Below are 19,779 nucleotides of genomic sequence, written 5' to 3'. Positions count from 1 at the left end.
ATCATGAAAAATGGCTGTCAAGCTCTTTGATAGGTAGCCCCAGCATTCTTTAGGCCAAAAGGCATCATGTTGTAGCAAAAGGTTCCCCAAGGGGTAGTGAATGTTGTCTTATGCTGATCCTCTTCTGCAATCTTGATTTGATTATACCCAAAAAATCCATCCATGAGGGACAAAATTTCATGTCCAGCTGTAAGATCTACAATCATATCTATGTTGGGCAAGGGAAAATCATCTTTTGGACAAGCTTTGTTAAGATCTCTGAAATCAATGCAGATTCTGATGTCACCAAAAGGCTTAGTGACGGGGACCATGTTGGAGATCCACTCTGAATAGTCGATAGGTCGGATAACCTTAGCAGCTAACATTCTTTTTAACTCAGCTTTCACCAGTAATGCCACCTTGGGGTGCATTTTTCTAAGCTTTTGTCTGACGGGCTTGATCTATGGATCGACTACAAGATGATGAACTACAAGCTTTGGATCAAGCCCTGGCATGTCCTGATATGACCATGCAAATTGGCCAATGTTCTCTCTTAAGACCTCAAAGAGGATATTAGCTTGGTCTTGTAATAGGGATGTAGCAATGTGAACAAGTCTGGGATCTCTGAAGAAAATATGTTGACTTCTCTAGTGTCCTCAAATAGAATAGAAGACACCTTTGGTCAATTATCTTGAGGAGGCAATGCTAAATCCTCATGTTCTGCTTGTAACTCTAAATTTTCTTGCTAAGGGGTTCTCTTCATTGCCTTAGCTAGTCCTGGTTTCACCTTAGTCTGAGTTTTGGGTGTATCGAAACTAGGTTGGGGATTTTCTCCAAAATACCACTTGGGATCTAGCTTGTAGATATAGGCAAAATTTGGCTTTGTTTTCCTATGAGGAATTTCGGCTCCCATGAATCTCAAAAGTGCTTCCTCTGATGTGAACTCATTAATGTGTATGATGCTTGGTTGGTCCCAATCTATGAGTTGTGGATGGACGAGTGGTAGGTTAATGAGGTGGATGGATAGTTCTTGGAGAAAAAAGTTTTCGAGGGAGATTTGGTCTGGGATATCATCGTAGGCTCTCTTTTCAACTTCCTCAAGAATGTCTTCAATTTTGACAAGGTCACGGTGAATGTTCGAAAAAGCGTGACCATCCGTATTGGTGCCCTCAGTTGTGGGTATGCCAAAGCCAAGACTTGACTTCGATTCCCACTTGTGTGCATCGATGGGGTACTGCATGCCTCTTTCTTCTAGTCCTAGACCACCACCTTGATAGTTCCATTTGTTAGTGATGAGCTTATGTTCTTGGTTATACTTTTGGCTAAAGTGATCAAGGCATGCTTGATTTCTTTGAGATGCATCCTTATGTAACCAATTGTTGATATCCGGAGTGATCTCCTCATGAAGAGGGATTTTTGAGGATACAAAGGTTGTTGGGCCAAATTGTTCATATCGAGGAGGTGGAATCTTCTTAGCCTTGTGATATGTCGGTCGTCCATGGGCATGTGGATCAAGTGGGAGTGCCCCGACAGCAAATGCATCTGATAGACTATACTCTCTATAGCCTTTGTTATTGATATTCATGGTAGATAAGGTGGAGACGAGGATGGTTTTTGGGTCATTACAAGTGTGGGATGAGCTGGCGATGGCTATGCCGATATCAATTCTAGGGCAATGGTTTGTATATGAGGCTTCAATTGCATTGCAGTAAGCAAAGGGTTCTGGATCGACATGGATGGTTACCTCAGTGCCCTGATGCAGAAATTTGACACACTGATGGTAAGTGGATGGAACGGCTTTCATGGCATGAATGCATGGGTGACCGAGGAGGATGTTAAATGGTATGTTTAGATCAATAACATGGTAGAGTGCCTCTTGGATGACTGGCCCAACATTGATTGGCAGCAAAATAGTTCCTTTTGTGGTTCTTTCCAAGTTGCCATAAGCTTTGATGGTGATAACCTCACTGATGATATCTGCTTCAGTATACCCAGCTTGTTTTATGAATTTTAGGGTGCAAATATTCAAGGCTGATCCATTATCTATCATTACTCTTTTCATGGAAAAATTGGATACCATGATGGCTATGCGAAGCGGAAGGGTGTGATTTGGCTCGACCACATGTATGTCGGTGGGTTTGAAAGATAGGGCACATGAGGAGGATAGGTGTCCAACAAGATTATGAAAATTAGTAGCATTGATATCTAAAGGGACACGTGATTATATAAGGGCACTATCAAGGATTTTCTTGTACATAGGACTAGTGTGAAGAAGGTCTAAAATGGAGATTTGGGCTAGCATGTTCCCAAGGTGTTCCAAGATATTGTACTAGCTTTTTGATGGAGCTGATGGTGCTAATGAAACGGGCGGGCCTATGATGTTAAATCGTGCTCTTCGAGTGGTGACTGCACACTCATTGTTTGGTCCTTGGATATTGATAACATTGATAGAAGGCTCTTTCTTGGATATACAACCTATAAGGCTACCATAGTCTATATAGGATGAAGTGTGGTCATTGTTCTTCCCATGCTGTTGGTTTGGCTGGCAGTTGTTGGTGTTGTTGTTGTTGGCTTGGATAGGTGCTTTTCCAGGATTTTGGTTGTTGTGTGGAGGAAAAGCATTTTGATAGATCTGTAAGCCTGCATTGGGAGAGGTTTGGGCACCAACAGTGATTTATTTCTGATCAATGAAGTCCTGCACATAATCCTTCAATTTCATGCATCTGAGGTTAGTGTGACCTTTTACCCTATGAAATTTGCAGTACTCATTATCTTTGTACCATGCAGATTTGGATTGGCTTGGGTCGATTTGCTAGGTAGGAGGAAATTTGATGAGGTTTTCCTTGACTAATTTCTCAAAAATGACATCCAATGGCTCACCAAGGGGTGTATAGTTTCTAGGTGTAGGTTGGAATTTGGGCTTTTGTCCTATAGCTACATTGATGGCAATAGCTTGATTGCTAAACCCTTGGAAGTTGGGTCTTGGATTGTGGTTTTGATAGCTTTGGTTATTCTGTTGTTGGTAGTTGATAGCTTGCTGATTTTTTGGTTGATATGGTGAGTTGGATTGGTTTTGAGAAGGACCAACAATATTCACGTGTCTAGTGTCAGTGGCGCCATCTGTTGCAACATGCTTGTTTTTCTTCCAATACCTAGACTTGTCATTGGAATGTGATTGATTTTGGTTGGCTTCCTTGTAAATCTTGACCACACCATCTTTAATGAGTCCTTGCTCAAGGATCATTCCTTTCTCTTTGATATCTTTGTAGGTCTGCAAATAGTTCATGGTCATGTGGTGAGGCAAGCTAGGATGGGCATTATCAATAAACATTTTCACCAAATGGCGCTCTGGCAAGGTGCAAGATATGCGGGTGGTAAGGGTTTGCCATCTTTGCAGATATTCAGGAAGGCTTTCTCCACCTTTTTGCTTAGTGTGGACAAGATCAACTATTGATAGCCTGTTTCAACAAGATGGGCATATTGGGCTACAAATGCCTTAGACAATTCAACAAAATTTTTAATTGTGCCATAGGGGATTCCATAAAATCATTCAAGAGCTGGTCCACCCAAACTTTTGGGAAAGAGACGCAAGAGGAAGATGTCATTGTATGCCACTTCTTGGCAATGCATGTAAAATTCTTTGATATGTGTGATAGGGTCTCCTTTTCCTCTGAATTTGTCAAATTTGGGTGTCTCAAAATTCTTGGGAAATGGTGTCATGGTAATGGCTCTGTCAAATGGGTAAGGACACACATTCTCAAACTTGAAGGTTTTTGGATCATTTCCCTCTTGGATGTTTTTCAAAGTTGTCTTCATGGCTTCCCATTCTGCATTAATGGGTGATGGCTGGGGTGCCCCCAATGTAGGAGTGCCCTGAGGTAGGTATGTTCTAGATGAGGCAATGGAATATGGATGGCTTTGAGGTATGGGCTGGTAGGGATTGTACATGGCTTGGGCAACTGAATGGTGGATGATGGGTTGCTGAGGTGGAGGTGGCACATATTGCTGCATGTTTTGCGAGGCTTGCTGCTAATATTAGATTTGAGGTTAGGATTGAGGGATGTAGGCTGGATGTGGGATAAATGGATTGCTTTGTAGAGGTAAGGTATAAGATGGTTGTGAAGCTTGGGGAAAGGATCGGGGAGCTTGTGGAACTTGGTTGTGGATTTGAGGAGTTTGACCAATATATGTGAGTTGTACCCCCATTTGAGAAGGTGTTTGCATGGCAAAAGAGGCCAAGTAATTGGTAATTGGTGGTGATGGATTTCCTCCTAGAAGTGGCATAGAAAAATAGTTGGTAATAGGAGGTAATGGATTAGTTGGTGGTGGAGGTGGTGGGAATTGAAAGCTTGGAAATGGAACTGATGGGGTTTGATAGCTTGGTGGCTAGATTTGGAAGCTTGGTAGATTGGTGGCAGGAGCTTGGGTCACTTGAGAGCTGGGCAGAACATTGGTAGTAGCTGGTGGGGTTTGATAGCTTTGTGGAGTGAGGGTAGTAGCTTGTGGATTTGTGGTTGATGGGAATGAGCTCCAAGGACCTAGTGGAAATGATGGAATTGTGTTCTGAGCTGAGGCAAACAAGCTGGGGGTGATGAAGGGTTGATTACTTGACCCCATGGGTGGCATCCCTGTTTTATATTGTTGAGGTTGGCCAAAGATGCTTGCACTGATTTGGGAGATGGGTGGATTTGGAAGGCTGGGTTGGAGAGCAGCAGCAACAACAGTGAAGGGAATGAATGGTGAGGTGTTTTGGGCAAAGGGGGTTTGGGATTGAGTGGTATGGACCAATGCTGGAGTGGTGGTAGCTGGATTGGCTTGTGGAAGGGAGATTTCAACTTGAGTGGAGGCTGGTATGTTTGGGTCTGTTGGATCATATGGGGTGGGTTGAGGCTCTTCTTTTGGCACATATTGAGGATAATTTGAATCATAAGAGCCTATGGATTCTGGGAGTTGCTCAAACAAGGGGTGAGATGGATCTGATAAAGGCGGAGGTCTTCCAAAGTCAAAGGCTCCAATGTTGTCCCTTCGAAAGTTAGACATGATTGTTTCCTTATTTTTGTCTATAATGGCGTTCACCAATACTGCATTTCCTGGTTGGTTCATGAAAGCTTCAATGTCAGTAGGTGATGGTATAGCATTCTTTGGGCTGAAGGATGGTTGAGTTCTCAAGGGGAGTGATGCTGTTGGATCCAAATGATAGGGCTCCATTGTTTCCTTCTTCTTCTTGCCTAAGCGAGTGATGGGTGGCATGAAAATGCAGAATATTTCCTAGGGATGAGATGCAACAATGCTGATGGCGGCAAAAGAGGAAGGCTTTTCTATGCAAATGATTTCCTAGGTTGAGGCAAAGTTGTATGAAAAAACCTATGGAGAATTTGGGTTGAGGATTCTAACTTCAAAGATATGTTGCCAAATTATGAAAGGTCTGCTTTCCTATGTGCAAGCTTGGTGGTGATTATGTCAACTTAAGGATAGACTGATGATCCTTTAGGAAGAACACGAGATTGACCACTGGTGGATCCAAACCTTTAGCTCAAGGTGATGAGGCATAACAAGTGACAAAGCTAAATTACCCTAGACAAAGATCTATCAAAGGGATAACCTAGGTGAGATTGGTGGATTTGGAAGATGTTAGGAATGGAAAACTTTTGGCAAGGTGACAACAATTTTGAAGGCTTGGATGTGAAGATTTTGATTGCTGGCTAGATGGTTTGATTCTAAATGAGATGGATGAGCTAAAATGATTATGGGGTGATGTAGGAGCATCCAGAGGTATAAGGGCAATCTTGTGTCACCCAAAAAAAAAATGTACTTAGACTTAGTTTCTATTTCATGTGTTTTCATTTTTGGACAACCATTTGGGTCAAATAAAGGTTCCAACTCTCACAGTTCAACTATCAGTGAGCTAGAAAATCCCAAAAAAATAGGAGCATGTAAATGGGCCATCATTTTGGTAAACTAGAAGGTGTGAATTGGCTAGATGAATGTAATTATGATTTAGAGCATTCCAGAAAAAGAATCAGGTCAAAAGGCCCCACGGTTTGAAAGTTATTGTAGTTTTTTGAGTTTTGGAGACCTCCTAAGAATGCTTCAAAGTTAGGTTATGGGCATTAAATGACTTCAAAAAGGGCCAAAAAATGGGGGACAAGTGAAGCTGGTCCATAGGGCTATAGAGCACTTCTAGAGCTTTCCGAAAATGTAAATGGTTTGTCAATTGGAGCTATGATTCAAAAGTTATGCCTCCCGGAAGTTCGGTTACCATTTTTGGATTCTTCTAGATTCGTACCAACTTCTAACGTAGCTTTTGGAACCTTCTATTTGGTCGGTAGATGCCTACTAGCACTTTTGAGAATGTACTCCTAGTCTTTAACCCTCCAAGGTCTATTTAAGGAGATTCCTGACATTGTAAAAGGTAGTTCGAAGTGGAGTTTGAGAGGAGGTACTAAAAGGAGAAATTATCTCCAGATTTATGCTATTATAAGCCCTTAGGGCATGTCTTGAAGTTTATTTTCCCTGTACTATTGTACTAGCTTATTTTTCAATTAATACAATTTCCCCTTTTCTGTTGTTTCCATTTTGTGCTTGGGTTGTGTCCCCATCAAGTGGTATCAGAACTAGTTTTCTTGAGTGTGTAGAAAAAACATTGACTGTGAGGCATTTTGCACCAGGACTGTGTGGTTGTGGGTTCAAGTTAGAAGATGCCTCCATGAAGAGAGCATGGCAGAAGGGCCAGAGCTATTAATCTTGAGGAGGTTAGAGCCCTCCAAAGGCAGGTACAAGCATTGCAAGAGGAGCTTTGAAGAGGAGCAAATGTTACCGCAGGTGACGATAGTGAGGATGACAATGAAGAAGAAGTAATGGGACCAGAAGGGGAATTTCATAGGGAAGTTTTGAATCATGCAGAGGAAAGGCTTTTTAGGGCCATTACTAAGTTTGGAAAAAGACCCACAATTGAAGTGGGTGTATTTTCAGGAAATCTAAAACCAGATGAGTTGATCGATTGGATAAATGAACTAGAAGAACACTTTGAGTATGAGGATATCAGGGACCCAGATAGGGTTAAGTTTTCAAAGGCCAAACTGAAAGGCCATGCTAAAATCTGGTGGCAAGAGGTCCAATTGGAAAGAAATAGAAGAGGAAAGGAGAAGATCACAAGATGGGATCGCATGGTGGACAAATTAAAGAAGCAGTTCATTCTTGTGGACTACGAGCTTGATTTGTTTAAGAAGATGCATGGGTTAAAGTAAGCAGGTAGATCAGTCCAAGAATATACAGAGGAATTTTACCAACTCTTGATTAGAGTAGGGAATGCAAAAGCAAATAAGGAGAAGGTTGCTCGTTATATCAATGGGTTGCGACCTAGCATCCAGGAGGTATTAAGTCTGGTAAGAATGACCAGCGTTGAAGAGGTATACCAGTTTTCCCTACAAGTTGAAGAGAAGTTGAATAAAAGGTTTGAAGGAAGACAAAGAGGGCGCGGTCAAGGAGGAAGGGGAAGTGGTAGGTCATCTGGAGGCCACAATGAAACCCAAAAGAAAAATGAAGATGAGGGTACTAGCAAGAACCAGAGGAATGAGGGTTTCAACCGCTCCTATGACCAAGACTTTGGAAATCAGAGAGGAAGAGGTAGAGGACGTGGACAAGGAAGAGGTTGCTTTCGTGGTACCTATTTCCATTACAATGAAGAAGGTCATCGTGCCTTTGAATGTCCTCAACTACAAGGAAGGACAGATAGGAGAGATGAGGGCCAAGCTAGGGTTGCTCATGTAGATGAGGATGCACAATCATCACATTCAGAGGATGCAGAAAGAGGAGAGACCTTGGTAAATGAAAGAGTCCTACTAAGTGGTGAGATTGAACCAGGACAATGAAGGAGTTTGTTCCATACCAGATGCAAGTGTGAGGATAAATGTTGTGATGTGATCATTGATGGTGGTAGCACTGATAACTTGGTATCAAAAGAGATGGTCTCTAAGCTAAAGCTCAAGAGGGAGAAACATCCCCAGCCCTATCAGATTGCTTGGGTAAAAGATGATCATAAGGTCCTGGTAAGTGAACAATGTTTAGTGAAATTCAAAATTGGGAGTTACCATGATGAAGTTCTCTGTGATGTTATTTTGATGGATGTTTGCCATCTATTGTTAGGTAGAACATGGCGTTTGATAGACATGCAGTACATGATGGGCATGCAAACACATACTCTCTAACAAAGGATGGAGTTCGCCACAAATTGAAGCCCGTGAAAAAGGAAGGTGAAAAGGTATGTAGCAGTGCTAGGATTTGTCTTGTTGATGAAAGGAAGATTTTAGATGGCATGAAACATCAGCATATGTGCTATGCTTTGATTCTTAGGAAAGATAAAGAAGGTAGTAGTGAAATACCACTTGAAGTTTCAGATTTACTAGGGGAATTTGGAGATACTATCTCTGATAATGTTCCATATTGATTGCCACCAGTAAGGAAAATTAGTCATCAGATAGATTTGATTCTAGGAGCTAGTTTGCCTAACAAGGCTACTCACAGGATGACTCAAACTGAAACAGAGGAGCTAAATAGACAAGTTCAGGAGTTGTTGAGGAAGGGCTTGATTCGAGAGAGCCTGAGTCCATGTGCAGTACCTGCAGTACTCACACCAAAGAAGGATGGAGAGTGGAGGATGTGTATAGATTCTTGAGCTATAAATAGGATCACCATCAAGTACCGGTTTCCTTTGCCAAGGATGGATGATATTATGGACTGCTTGAGTGGAGCTTAGTACTTCACAAAAATAGATCTGAAGAGTGGTTATCACCAGATATGGATTCAAGAAGGAGATGAGTGGAAAATAGCCTTGAAGACTAAGGAAGATCTTTATGAGTGGTTATTCATGCCCTTTGGATTGACAAACGCCCCAAGCACCTTCATGCAGCTCATGAATGAGGTACTTAAGAAGTTCTTGGGAAAATTTGTTATTGTTTGTTTGGATGATATTTTAATTTTCAGCAAGACTTTAGAAGAAAATTTGTTGCATATTCGTAGTGTCCTTGAAAGGCTAAGGGAAGAGAAATTGTTAATTAATCTGAAGAAGTGTAACTTTGCAAAAAGGGATTTAGTCTATTTGGGGTTTGTTATATCACCTGAAGGTCTCAAAATGGACCCGGAGAAGGTAAAAGCCATCTTGGAATGGCCTACTCCAAGGTCTTCTATTGAGGTAAGATCATTTCATGGTCTAGTTAGTTTTTAAAGGAAGTTTATTAGGAATTTTAGTGGCATATGTGCACCCCTAACTAATACAATAAGAGGGGATAGAAAAGAGTTCAAATGGACTGCAACAGCTGCGAGAAGTTTTGAATTGCTGAAGAAGAAGGTAACAGAATGACTTGTGTTGGCACTTCCAAATTTTAGAAAGTGTTCCAGGTGGATTGTGATGCTAGTGGCAGCGCTATTGGGGCTGTATTAAGCCAAGAAGGTAAGCCTATTGCATATTTTAGTGAAAAATTGAATGATACAAAGAAGAAGTATTTCATTTATGATCAAGAGTTCTATGCAATAGTTCAGGCCTTAAAGAAATGGAGGCATTATTTATTGCCAAAGGAATTTGTTTTGTATACTGATCATTAGGCATTATAGTACCTAAATAACCAAGGTAAATTGAATCAGAGGCATATGAAGTGGGTAGAGTTCTTGCAGAGTTATACATTTGTGTTGAAGTATAGAAGTGGAAAATCTAACAGGGTTGTAGATGCACTAAGTAGGAGACTGTTGTTACTTACAGTAATGCAGATTGAAGTAGTTGGGCTTGATGAACTCTAGAACTTGTACCCCAAGGATCCTAATTTTGCTGAAGCATGGAAAGCCTGTAAAGAACCTGTTGCTATAGATAGAACCAAGTCGTTAGACTATTTGATTCAGGATGGCATGTTTTTCAAAGGTAGTCAATTGTGCATTCCAAGGAGTTCCATGAGGGAAAATCTAATTAAGGAGAAACACAGTGGAGGGATGGCAGGACATTTTGGTCGAGATAAGACCATTGCCATTCTTAGAGAACATTATTTTTGGCCTCAAATTTCACAGGATGTGAAGAAGTTTGTACAGAGTTGCCAGGTTTGTCAAGTTGCCAAGGCGTTTAATCACAATACTAGCCTATATCAGCCATTGCCTATTCTGTCAAGGCCATGGGAGGACATAAGTATGGATTTTGTTCTTGGATTGCCAAGGAAACAAAGGGGTAATGAATCAATATTCGTGGTGGTTGATAGGTTCTCCAAAATGGCACATTTCATTCCATGCCACAAAACTCATGATGTTGTTCATATTGCAGACTTATTTTTCAAAGAGGTGGTAAGACTACATGGTCTTCCAAAGAGCATAGTTTCTGATAGAGATACTAAGTTTGTCGAGTATTTCTAGAGGACATTGTGGAAAAAGTTGAGAATAGACTTGAAATTTAGTTCCACACATCACCCACAAACTGACGGCCAAGCAGAAGTGGTAAACAAAAGTCTAGGCAATTTGATGAGATGTTTAGTTGGGGATAAGCCCGAGGGATGGGATTTGATTCTACTACAGGCAGAGTTTGCTTATAATAACTCTATAAATAGGAGTACTAGAAAATCACCATTCCAAATTGTATATGGGAGTAGCCCAAGGATTGCACTAGAGCTGAGGAACATAGAACAAGAGGAGAGGACAAGTGCTGAAGCTGAGGAATTTGCTGAACATATCAAGCATCTACATGAGGAGGTTCAAGCAAACATTACCAAGATGAATCAAGAGTATAAAGCCAGGGCTGATCAAAGGAGAAGACATAAGGAATTCCAAGTAGGAGATTTATTCATGGTGCACTTATGAAAAGAAAGATTTCTAGCAGGTACTAACAAGAAGCTGAAAATGAAGAAATTTGGCCCCTGCAAAATTTTGAAGAAACATGACTCAAGAAATGCATATGAGGTGGAGCTGCCAGATGGTATTTACATTTCTCCCATTTTCAACATTGTGGATTTAACAAAGTATCATGATGATGATGCAGATGAGGAGCTGGTGTTAGAGCCATGTCCAATTCCTGTTTCTAAGAAGGAGGAGATAGAAGACATTCTAGATCATCGTGAGGGTAGGAGTACCAGAAACAGGCAATATGAAGAGTATTTGGTCAAATGAAAAGGACGACCGATCGAGGACTCAACTTGGATTTCAGCAACTGAGGTTTCCCATTTGGGATTTCCTCTACCATTCATAAAGTGAAAGGGTCACTTTTCAATCTGCCCTAGGTGTCTGATGCAGGAGCATCCAGAGGTATAAGGGCAATCCTGTGTCACCCAAAAAAAAATGTACTTAGACTTAGTTTTTGTTTCATGTGTTTTCATTTTTGGACAACCATTTGGGTCAAATAAAGGTTCCAACTCTCACAGTTCAACTATCAGTGAGCTAGAAAATATCAAAAAATAGGAGCATGTAATTAGGCCATCATTTTGGTAAACTAGAAGGTGTGAATTGGCCAGATGAATGTAATTATGATTTAGAGCATTCCAAAAAAAGAATCAGGTCAAAAGGCCCCACGGTTTGAAAGTTATTGTAGTTTTTCGAGTTTTGGAGACCTCCTAAGAATGCTTCAAAATCAGGTTATGGGCATTAAATGACCTCAAAAAGAGCTTAAAATGGGGTATGAGTGAAGCTGATCCATAGGTCTATAGAGTGCTTTGAGAGCTTTTCAAAAATGTAAACGGTTCATCAATCGGAGATACGGTTCAAAAGTTATGCCTCTCGGAAGTTCGATTACCGTTTCTAGATTCTTCTAGATTTTGGATTCTTCTAGATTTGTACTGACTTCTAACTCAACTTCTAGAACCTTCTATTTGGTCGGTGGATGCCTGCTAGCACTTTCTAGAATGTACTCCTAGTCTTTAACCCTCTGGGATCTATTTAAGGAGATTCTTGGCATTGTAAAAGGCAGTTCGGAGTGGAGTTTGAGAGGAGGTACTAAAAGGAGAAATTATCTCCAAATTTATGCTATTGTAAGCCCTTAGGGCATGTCTTGAAGTTTATTTTCTCTGTATTGTTGTACTAGCTTATTTTTTAGTTAATACAATTTCCCCTTTTCAGTTGTGTCCATTATGTGCCTGGGTTGTGTCCCCATCAAGGGGAAGACTAAAGATGGTTGGCTTTCCTACAAAGATGACTCTAATGCAAAAGTGAAGCTTATGCAAGAAGATGTGGAGAAACAAGGGGGTCTAATCATAGAAATCATGCCTAGTTGGTAAGGCATAAGCATTGTTAACTCCTGGATGTTGGTTAAATTGGATGGTGCAATCTAACTAGGCATCTTGAAGGGCTCCGTCAGCAGCTTTGTCCACTACTTTATGGAGTTTGGCAATTCGAGGACTTGGTGTTAGTTCCTTTCTCTTGGCTGAAATTTCTTGGTATGCCTGAGATGGTTTGAGTTTAACTTTGTGGAACTTTTGTTTGGGTTTGGATTGTTCTGACATGAATTCTTGAATATGCTTGGCTTTGATAAACCTCGGTTATTTTGCTTCAACTTGTTCAACTTCTGAAATAGGTAGTGACTACGCTAAGTGTGCCCTAAGCTAGGATTGACCAAGTTTGGAAAATATTCATTCAACAAATAAAAAAATCAAGCAATAGATAGGAACAACCAAATAGAATTTTTTGATTCTCAGAATGTGATACTTGTGCCAAGGAGTGTGTATTTTTTACAAATGTTTTGATTAGTCACTTCAAACACATTAACACCCTAGATGGTTGTCTACAAGGTTGACAGTTGGTTTAGCTAGGGAGTCCTTGATATACCCAAGGTACGTGAGGCTCAAATCCATAGATGAAATCAAAAAGATGTCACACAGCCAAGAGGAGCGGTAACCTACTTCTCCTCTTTCACTTCTCAAGGGTATAAAGTTCCTTGAGGCTTAGCCTAAGTGGCAAAATCTTGATCCCAAGAGAGGTGTCTTTCGATTCACCTCCCGATCTTTATACTCTGCTGGAATGCTGGAGTTGAAGCCATCCCAAGGGGTGATGAAATCTCCAAGAAGGCCTCCTAAAAAGAGAAACAAGGTTTTGGATCCTAATCCTATGCACCCAAGATGGCCTCGAAAGATGACAAGGGGAGAGAAGACTTGGATGACCTTGGGCTAAAAAACACGCTTGTTCCTTTTCCAACTGACTCTTATGTGTGTTTATCTAGACTTTGCAAGCACTCATGTTTAAGAGACAATGTTCAATTCCAACTTTGAAATGTGCCAACAAAGAAAAATAGATCGAAGAATGAATACAAGAAGAAGAGTTAGGGTTAACAAAAAAGTAAACCCGCGTGCCCAGAGGCCCTCCACGTCAAGTATCGATTAATTTCCTTTAAAGCATTCAAGAGTTGGTGTGATTTTTTTTTAAGCCCAAAACAAAGATGTGTGAAACTCGATTGTCAAGCGCGTGCCTGGAGGCCCTCCACGTCAATAGTTGTTCAATTTTAGTGCCCAAACTTGAAGTGTGATTGATTTAATCTAGAGTTTTGGTCATTTAAGAATTTTGATAAAGTTAAAGCAAACGTTCTAAGATGAAGTGAGTGAGTTAGATTGTGGAACATTTAACACCTTTTTCAAGTAGACCCATCCTCATAAATGGTGCTGAGATTGCAACCAATGGTTGAATTGATGGGTGATTAGAAAAGAGGTGAGTCCAAGGAACTACTCAAATTGATTTTTGCAAATTTGTATTTAACTTAACGAGGTTTCTTAAATGTCCAAAAATCAAACTTTGCCTAAATTGCATGTGGAAAAGAGATTTGTTTTGTTCAATTTTAAAAGCTCCAGATGAAGTGTTTGATATTGCAATGGTTAATTGATCTTTTGCATTCAAGATTAGATTTTTTGTTTTAATCATGCATTCATAAAAAAAAAAAAACTTGATTTTAATCCATGGAACTCAAGAGTGATTTTAGCAACATGCATTCAAAGACAAGTGATTAAACATTCAAGTTTTTTTTTTTCTTTGAGCATTCAAGATTAGGATTTTCTGTGTTGTTTTAAGAACTTTGAAGTGCTTTATTTTAACCTTAGATCATTCAAGATTGTTTTTGGACTCAAAAGTGAAAATGACTCTTTCGACTTTGCTTTTCATTCAAGATTTTGTGTTCTAGTTTGCATGTTTTAAGCCCAAAAATGATATTCCTAGATTGTTTTGATGCATGAAAAACCTAAGAAAAATTCAAGATTTTGCAATAAGACATTTGTTTGGAACAAATAACAAAGCTTTTAGGAAAATTTTGGCAACCATTTAGGACTCTTAGTTTTCATGAGATTTCTAAAAGAACTTTAAAATATTTGCAAAATTAGGTTGATTTTATCCTTGATTGATGCTTTGAGTGTGATTTAGATTTTAGTGTGCACTTAGTGTTGATTTTGAACCTTTTGAAATGGAAACTTGAAGTTCTTTTTAAATTTCCAAAAATGAAGTGTTCCTAACTTTGCATAAATGCATATAAAACCTTGATGTTGCAAGGATGCAAATGATTGGACTGGTTTAGTTTCACTTGTTAAAAGGCCTTTTTTTTTTTTTGGCAAATTTTTAGTTTTTAATGGATTTAAGTATGATTTGGGTGTTCATTTTAAGCACTAAAAAGAAGTGTGTATGATTTTGCTTCCTAAAAAAAAAAATGGCCAAGATCTCCCACAAGAAGAAGAAGAAGAAGTAGATGGAATAAGAAGAATGTAGACAAGAAGGGGAAGAAGAAATCCAAGTGCTTTGTCCACCTATAAGCTTGAAAAATCTGCAAACACTATGAGATAGACTATGACTTCCTTTATCTTCTTCGTGCTCATGTGGACCTACAAAACCAATTTATACAATCCTACCAAAAACAAAAACAACCAAAATTAGCCAAAATTAGCAAATCGCATACAAATCTTGACTAAAAAAGCTAATGAAGATGACCCATGCAGGGTCCCAACGGGCGTGCCAAAATGTATATGAGCAATGTTAGTATGCTAATAGAAACCAAATTTAAATAAAGCTTCTACAAACTAAACAAAATTCATGAACTTCAAGATAGACTAAGATGAGCTCTCAATTAAGAATATGATCCATTAATGGGCTCTCTCAATAAGAAGCTCTCTTGTTGAGTGGCTTTGTCTAAATAGATAGGATGTATGCTCAAGATCATGCTTCAAAAAGGGCTTCAAATGGAGTTGGAATTTGGGTGTGAGTGTATAGTTTTGATGTAAAATAGCTTCTTAAAATGGAATTATGACTTTACTTCATGGAATGTGTTGTTTTTCAAAGGGGAAGGATCCAATTTATAGGCAAGAGGCTTGAGGGATTGAGGGCTAAGATGCATGGATGGGAAAAAGCTCATTGAGGGCTCATATTGCATGAGAGGAGAGCACATGGATTGTGCTTCCTTACAACCAATCAGGAAGTGACACATGTCATAGGGTAAGAGGATGGAGGGAAGGGGAAGGATGATTCAACAAAGGAGGCTCAAGGATAAAATCTTCATAAAGACCCTCATAATGGCTTGTAAGAGCAATGAAAGGGCTTTGGAAGAGTCATTTATGGCCTAGTGGGCTTCATAAAGTTTTATGGTTGGGATATTTTGAGGGAGATGAGAGGAATTTCGACTTGGGCTTGATTAGGAAGGTTTTAAGCTTTATTAGGCTTGTGCAAATGATTAGAGGATGGATTAGGATGGTTTAGGATTAGCTTAGGGATAGGCAAGTGGATGGCATTTAGTGAGGGTGGGTGAAAGAGGAGATATTTGTTAACTTTGGCTTGGGTTAGTAAGTCTTAACCCATGTTTAGAGAATGTGACAAGGTTAGGAGGGGATTAGGATTAGGTTTAAAGACATCTTCTAGAAGAGTCTAGACTTTGGATGAGGATAAAGACTTTCTAGAATAGTCTAGAACTTCCTAGGATGAGGATGAAGACTTTCTAGAAGAGTCTAGAATGTCTTAGGATGAGGATAAATTATATTTTTAGGAAATAAATAAAGTTTTATTTATTTCAAGGATTTGGGTTGAGGAGATATTTATTAAAACTTTTTTAATAAACATGAGGACTAATATTTAATCTTAATTAAATATTTTGAGTTGGGATTAGGGGTAGGAAATGATCGGATTAGCCTTTAATCAAAATTAAAGAAGGATTAGAAGATTTTGGAAGAGGTTAGTGGTCTTAAGGAAATTGGCCAAATTTTGGCAAAAATTAAATTTTTTATTTATTTTGGGTTTTTTGGTCAATTTATTAATTAAATAATTAATAAATAAGGAAATAATGTTTAAATAAGATTTAAACATTTTTGGGAGGGATTCCTTAATTAAATATTTTTAATTAAGATAAAGGGATTTAATGGCATAAAAATAAATTAATTAATTAAATAATTAATTAATTAATAAATGATGATGTCATCAGGAATTTTTCTGAAAATAAAAATACTTTATTTTCTAAAGGTTTTTAGGTGCCTACAGACCCTATTAGGAGTATCAATATTTTCATACTCAAAGTACTCCTCTAGTTCATTGATCCAATCAATCAGCTCCTCTAGGTTAAGATTTTCCAAAAATGTGGGAACCTCAAACTTAGGTCTTTTTCCAATCTTCGAGATGGCCCTGAAAAGCCTCTCTTCCTTTAGATTTAGAACTACCTCTACTTCAGCAGTTTCTTCTACTACATCCTCATCCTCACTTTGATCTCTTATGGGAAGATTCACTCCTCTATGTATTTGTTCTTCCAATGCTTGCATTTTTCTTTGGAGGGCTCAAAAATCCTCAAGTGCAACACCTACAACTCTTGTACCACACTCTCTTCATGGAGGGATAAAAGCACACACTTGTGTTACCTTTTATAAAGAAACGAGATATCAGAATGTGATAGTTCAACATTAATGACAAAAAAATGGTATATGTGTTCAGAATTTGAAGATGATGTAAATTGGTGAAATGTGTAGAATTGGATGAATTTTATGCCTATCATTTTTATAATTTTTCTAAATAAGAATTTATTTATTTTCTTTTATTTTGAAGCCCCTTTTTAATAGTAAAAAATTTAGGGTATAGTTCCTGTCAAAAAAAGTGCAAATCATATTCTTTTGTTTTGATTTCAAAATATTGTATAAATGATATGTATAGGTAGGGAAAAAAAAAGAAATAATTAGTTTTGATGCATACTTTGTTTTAAGTGCTCAAGTTTGACCTTCTCAGAAGCCAACATTTTTTCTCTTGTCAAAACTTTCCAATCAAATCTACACCTTGAAAAAAAATTTCATATTCATAAAGAGGATTCCCTTGTCTAGAGATAAATATAATTTTAAAGTTTTTTTTATATGATTTACTATTTTCTTTCCTTTTTTGAGTGAGCATTTTCTGAAATGTTGAAATATTGACTTATATTATTTTAATATCATAACATATTATAACTAATCAAAACACTCAAAAAATTATATAATATGATATTGAATCTGAGATCTATAAATAGGTATTTTTAGTTTATGAAAATAATTGAGTTTTGATAAAGAAAGAAAATTTGACCAAAGTAGGTTTTGGTATCCTAAATGGTGATACAGATTTGTGCTTTTACCCAGAGGCATTTTCGTGCTTCTACTAAAACCCTAGTTCAAATTACCTCACAATCAGCAATCTGGCTACATGGTTAGCCCAAACCACAGTCCTAGTGCAAACTACCTTACAATCAGTGATTCATCCACACACTCAAGAACTCTAGCTCTAATACCACTTGATGTAGGGAACTTTGTTTAATACCATAAAATCATAATAGAAATAAAGAAATAATAAAAAATGCTAGAACAAAAAATGGACTTCTTATTTGCACTACAAATGCAAAATTAAAAAATTTATAAGTTCAATATGCTAACCCATATGGGCACCTTCAATACATTAATTTGCAACAGAAGCTGCGAACTATCACCTAGAGCTATCCTAGGCAATGTTCAGGCCTTTCTTAAATAAGAAGTTTTATGCCACCTAGGAAGGTTCTAGATGCTCAAACTTAATACCTAGGGCTAATAGACCCTGACAATACACATAGAGTTGGCCAAATACATCTTTGAAAAATTATTTTAGAAATTTTGGTAGCCCAACTTTCGAAGGCCATAACTCATGAACCATTGCTCCAATTGGCTATTATAACCACTTTTCAAAAATGCCAATTCCTGATCTACAAGGTTGGAACTATGCTAGCATCCTTTCAGTGAGTTCTTGGACTTCATCTAGGCACTTTAAGGCCTCTAACAATGAGCCTAAAGATTTTTCTACAAAAATTTCACCAAAAATCTACAATAACTTCTCTGACACTAATGCTTGAGTAATGAGATTTTTATGGTAGGCTTAAAACTCTAAAATGAATCTTCTCGTAACATTCTGAGCTTGCATGAAAAACTTACTTAAAATAGTAAGTTCCCATTAATAGTAACTAGCATGTCTACTAGTCCTTATTAAAATAGAAAAGACAAAAAATAAAATATTTTTGGGCGATGCAAGATTGACCTTGCACCCAAGATACTCCTACATCAGTCTTGTTGAATATCAGAATATCATCCAAATAAACAATTACAAACTTACCCAAGAATCTTTGTAGAGCTTCATTCATCAATGTCATGAAAGTACTAAGTGCATTAGTCAACTCAAAAGGCATAACCAACCATTCATACAAACCATCTTTTGTCTTGGAAGCAATCTTCTATTCATCACCTTCTCTAATTCTAATTTGATGATAGCCACTCTTCAAATCAATCATGGTAAAATAATTTTCTCCACTCAAACAATCAATTATGTCATCCATCCTTGACATAAGAAACTTATATTTCACTTCAATCTTGTTAATAGCTCTGGAATCAATACACATCCCCTATTCTCCATTCTTCTTAGGTTTTAATACAATAGGTACAATATATGGACTCAAAATTTCTCTGATTAAATTTTTCTACAACAACTCATGCACTCTCCTATTGAGTTCTTCATTCTCAGTAGGTGTCAATCTATATGGTCCTTTGTTTGAAAAACTAGCTCTAGAAATCAAATCCATACAATGATTTATACTTCTTACTGGTGATAAACCATTAGGAATCTCTTTAACAATAGTATCCTTATACTCATTCAAAAATTTTGTAATTTCTTTCGGTGCTCTGCTACCATTATCTACTATCACTTGGTTAACACTTGGTCCTCTAGAAACTAAAGCAAAAAAAACTTGAATTTTCTTGACTTCTTTTTCAAAAAGTTTCTCATTAACCATGCAAACTTTTCTTGTAGTACAACTAACCTCATTTTGACTTTCAATCAAAGGAAACAATATTTGTTTCTTCCCATTCACCTAAAGAGTATATTGATTCAATCTTCCACCATGTACAACATATCTATCATATTGCCAAGGTCTACCAAACAAAATATGATGACAATCGATAAGCATAATATTACACAATACTTCATCAAAGTAATGTCCAATCTTGAACTTCACAATGCATTTCTCACATAGCAATATCTTATGCTCATCTTTGATCCATGAAACATGATAGGGTTTAGGATTCTTTAGCCTTTGCAATTGCAACTTTGTAACTATCTCTTTTGATGTCAAATTTGTAGAAATCCACTATCAATGATCACCTTCTAACATTTTCCAGCCATCTTACATATGGTCTTGAAATGACTTCTTCTAAGAATAGGTTCTTCATCACTTCCCTTATTATATAAGGTTTTTATCACCATCAAATTTTCTCTAGCATCAGGTCCACTTTGCTGAACTCTCGATGTCTCCTTGAATCATAGCATTTCTATTATTTTCCCACTTTTAGAAGATCTACATTC

Source organism: Cupressus sempervirens, chromosome 3, assembly GCF_028749045.1.
Source record: "Cupressus sempervirens isolate cs-2001-9-10 chromosome 3, ASM2874904v1, whole genome shotgun sequence".
NCBI classification, from domain to species: domain Eukaryota; kingdom Viridiplantae; phylum Streptophyta; class Pinopsida; order Cupressales; family Cupressaceae; genus Cupressus; species Cupressus sempervirens.
Note: the sequence above shows the minus strand (reverse complement) of the source record.